This window comes from Sinocyclocheilus anshuiensis, unplaced genomic scaffold (assembly GCF_001515605.1).
Source record: "Sinocyclocheilus anshuiensis isolate Anshui unplaced genomic scaffold, SAMN03320099.WGS_v1.1 scaffold230, whole genome shotgun sequence".
Classification (NCBI taxonomy): domain Eukaryota; kingdom Metazoa; phylum Chordata; class Actinopteri; order Cypriniformes; family Cyprinidae; genus Sinocyclocheilus; species Sinocyclocheilus anshuiensis.
The window spans coordinates 1,256,266-1,261,116 of NW_015546034.1; positions in this window are offsets into that span (position 1 = coordinate 1,256,266).

A 4,851-nucleotide genomic window follows, 5' to 3' on the forward strand; every position below is an offset into this window, starting at 1 on the left:
AATCGGGGTTCAGAGTATTTATTTTTTCAAGTCTAGTACAAATGTCTAATAAAAAATATCTGGTCTTGTTTCATTAATAAACTGTATACTTTTTTCTTTATTTACCCTGAAAGAAAGAATGACATTAACTGTAATGGAGCAAAAGGTCTAATGTTATCTTACACAGTGACTAAATTTTTGTAGATGTTGTTCAGGAAACCTAAACAAGATGGTAAACCATTTACTTCAAAAGGGCTGTGAGGCACATTGGACGAGAAGCTCCATGCCGTTACGTTTTCACATTCAACGCGACAGTCCAAAATCTAATCACCATACAGGCACAAACTTCACTTCAACAATGAAAAAAAAAAAAATGTTGTTATATAAACGCTGCAAATGGAAACAGTAAGGGCAATCTACATTATCTCTCCATATGAAGCATGGACTTTACTCAGTCCACAGACAGACAAATGTATTATTGAAAAATGTCTACACACACTCTTTCAGCTGAGGGTGAAGTCATTATGTACATTAACAACGATGTGAGACAAATATAATGTAATTTAATGGAAAACTATGTGAGTGGCGCGGCAGGATTTTGAACAGCGCTGCACTTCTTGTACAGTGTGCATACAATTTATTCTTCTCTCTCTTAATAGTAATGTTAATGTATTAACAAGGTGCAAGGCTGCTGCACATCAAAATAAATACTTTCTCAAGAGGTGAAATGAAATGTCAATCATCAAACTGCCAGAAGCAAATTAAATGTTAGGTGGCACATGATAAGCAATAAAGTAAGTAAAATGTATTTATATAGCACCTTTCACAGACAAGGAGGAGTCAGAAGTGCTTTACAGTAAAAAACAAAATAAATTAAATACCAGCTGTACAAATACCACAAATTTCAATACCAGCCAAACCATATTGTTAATAAAAAAGCTTGTCCAAAAAGATGTGTCTTTAAGTGTTTTTTAAAAGATTCTACAGAACCCATAGTTCTCAATGTTAAAGGAAGCGAGTTCCAGAGCCTTGGAGCCACAACACAAAAAGCACGGTCGCCTCTTGTCTTAAGACATGTTCTAGGAATAGTTAAAAGGTCTAGGCCATAAGACCTCAAAGACAACAACTCACTGTGTAATGTAGCCTATAGAATCAGAAGGGTTTCCGGGGTGGCATCTGACCTCTGTTTTGCCACCCCGGAAACCCCTCTGATTCTATAGGCTACATTACACAGTGAGTTGTTCCCCTGCATCATATTCATCACCAGTCAATGAATGTAAGATGACCCATGAAGGTCTGGGACAGGGCAGGTACATTAAATTTCTTATTTTTTTCCCATAATTAATTAAATTAATGTGTTAAATCCAGTATATGCACACAACCTTTCAAAAGTTTGAGGTTGATATGATTTTTTTAAAAATGAAAATCATACCGACATAAAGAAGAAAAATACAAAATTAAGTGGCCATATAATAATTAAGTGGCCTCAACTACTATGCACTTACATTTAGATTAATCATTTGGTAGAATGCACTTATTGTGTACATACATGTTTTTACATTGTACTTATATTTTTAAAATACCTGCATGTAATTGCATCTATAATTAATTACTTTAATTACATTTATAATAGTTCTGTAAAACGATTAATCGTTATTAATCGCATCCAAAATAAAAGTTTTTGTTTACATAATATGTGTGTGTACTGTGTATATTTATTATGTATATATAAATACATACACATGCATGTATATATTTAAGAAAAATATGTTGTTTATACATTAAATATATTTATATATAATATAGATTATATGAACATTAATATATGCAAATATTTTCAAAATATATACTGTATGTGTGTGTATTTATATATAGATAATAAATATACACAGTACACACACACACACACATAGTATGTAAACAAAAACTTCTGGAAGTGATTAATCGCAATTAATCATTTGATAGCACTAATAATATAATTACACTGTTGACCCATCCCTTACACCTTGACCCACCCTTAAACCTATCCATACCAGCAAAATTGTCCCTAACCTTACCTGTATCCCAGCTCAATAGCAGCAGAAGTGTTTTGCAATGCAATATGAAGACAATAAGTACTTTGTACTTTTTTTATGTAAGTACATTTATGTAAGTTAAGGCCAATTAATATAAAGTGGGACCAAATAAAGAAATGTACAAAAAAACTCTTTTCTGTTTTAATGTATTTCAAAATGTTATTTATTACAGTGATAGTTTATTCCAGTGTCATCATTTCAAAAACATTCAAATATGCTGATTTGGTGATAAAGAAACTTTTCTTTTTATTATCAATGTTGAAAAACAGTTGTTGTGCTGCTTAATATTTTTGTTTCAAGATTTCTTGAAACAAGATTTCTTGAAAGTTTAAAAGGTCAGCATTTCTTAGAAATGGAATAGAATAGAATAGAATAGACTTTTACTTTCACTTCTGTTCAGTTTAATGCATCCTGAATAAATAAAAGCATTAATGTCTTCCCAAAAAATGTGTACATCATAAACATTGTTGCTGAAAACGTAAATTGTAAGATTTCAAGCTTCATTCAATTTCTGCTTTTAAATCCTCCTAAACTGGCCCTATTTTTTTAAGCTCCAAGTGCCTCACCACTTAAACCATTTTTGGTTTAAAGAAAGGGAGGGACTAGTGGAAATGAGCTCATGTGGTAATCAACATTACGTCACACATGCTGTCGATTGCACTTAACTTGCACTGATCCTAGAATATTCCTTGAGGTAAATAATTAGCTCAGTATAAAATTAGTGAAATCTTTCAAATTGTTCTGCATTCCCCCTACAGCTTCTAATAAATAATTCTGACAGGGATTGAGAAATCAATCAGTTTGATGAATTCTATTTGCATTCCAATAGTCTTCAATCTCAGAGGAAAACCCAAGCGGCATCCAAACAAAGCTTCACGCTGAGGCATATCTGGGCTGCGGAAGGCAGTTTAACTGAACTCAGACGTGTGATCTGTTCTGCTTCCCGCACTCTTTCATGCCGCTCGCCCTTTTAAAGCGTCCCACATCAAAGTACGAATGTGTTGCAGCGGCTGCCATAAACACTCTAATGAAACAATAGAGCGAGTGTAAATGATTCCACAGCGACTCTAATACCAGTTCTAAGAGAAACTCTGCCTGCAGGAGTCCTATTGGTTCCAGAACCTTTTCACTCTGCCCTTCCATCATTTCTCTCTCCCTCTCAGGCGGTAGGCCGAGGTGACAGATGGAGGTGTGTGGCCTCTGCTTTCCAGCTTCCTACTTTCTCTTTAGTGTTTTATTTTGCCTCGTATATTTAATGGGACGCTCTGTGGTGCCTCAGCCCTGACCTCACAGAAGTGCTGACTGGCAGTGATGGAGGGTCGACACAGATCACCAATGCCTCTATCAGCTGCTGACGCCGTCTGTCAGGCCATTGCATGGGGAGGAAGATAAAGCAGAGCGAGGGATTGCGGGACAGCACTAATTTCAATGCCTTTAGTTACTCATTTGCCTGAGTAGCCAATGCCTCTTCGCACAGGTGGGCAGTTACAGTAGTAGACGAGGAAAAAACAAATGACTCCGACAGAGAAGGAAAAATCAATCTGTTTGCAGTGAATTAATCTACATTACCACTGCAGCAGATCCCGCGGCAACCGAGAGGAACATCCATTATCTTTTGTGCAAGGGACTCTGTTATTGGCTAAGTAAAATGATGTATTGACTGATAAAAGAAGCAGCGTGCGTTGTTAGCGCTACTCGCAGAATACTGTAGCTAGCCGGTCTCGCTCGGCGGTCGAGGCGGATGTTCGGCTTTCCTTCCTTTCCAACTCCCCAGCTGAAATCGAAATCCCACCGCTCCAAGTGCATATGCTGACCGCAGCTATTGATTTTTACATTATTTGTATAAAAAAGGAATTGGAAGAAAAGCACGCAGTCAAACCCCATTTCTGGAGAGCTAAAATCTGCACCTCACACCCGCATGGCATTAATTTGAATTGATCTGGGTATGACTCAGCATCTGTGTCAGATATTTCCTTGCATGTTGCAAGGAAAAGGGAAAATGGGAAAAACAGATGGCAGGAGGTAATAGACCCAAGGCAATATCCCTTTAGTTCTGGATGGTGTATTTAGAGAGAACATTAATACTCAGGATAAGAATCATGTTCAAAGAGGCCACGCTGTGGCAGATGGCTATTTTCTGCAGATCTACCGTGAGTAAGTGACACAGGCATTTCTGTATCCACAGACGTATGCAGCAATTACAATCTGAGTGGTGAGCGTTGAGCTCTAAATGGCTTTTTTCATTATCTGGTTAAATGGTTTAAAATGAATAAATTCATTAACTGTGTTTGTAATTCAAATCGCTCAGCCACTTGTGCCGCTGAAAAGCCAGTGATGATATCACACCATCACTGCCGGAGCCTTTAAGCTTTTAAATGTCAGTGACCTGAGAAAATTCATTTACACTGTATTGCTATTGCCGATACATTAGTGCATCTCTTATATGCGGCTATTTCCATCCACTTTTTGCACCTTCAGTGCTTCTAAATAATTAACTGACAGTTCTTAGTGTTCTCCACATCATGAATGCAGCTCATTCCTAGTATGTCGTTACTCGGGTCTTTCAAGCTAGATTCAGTCCCCCCAAGGGGTCATTGTTTGTAATGCCTGCCCTGTTGAAAAAAACAGCATATGCTGGTTAGGTATGTTTTGACGCTGGGGTGCTGGTTTAAGCTGGTCCTTTGCTGGTTTATGATGGTCCTTTGCTGGTTTAATGGTCCTTTGCCAGCACATGACCAGCATAAACCAGCAAATGACCAGCTTAAACCAGCAAAGGACCAGTTTAAATCAGCACAAA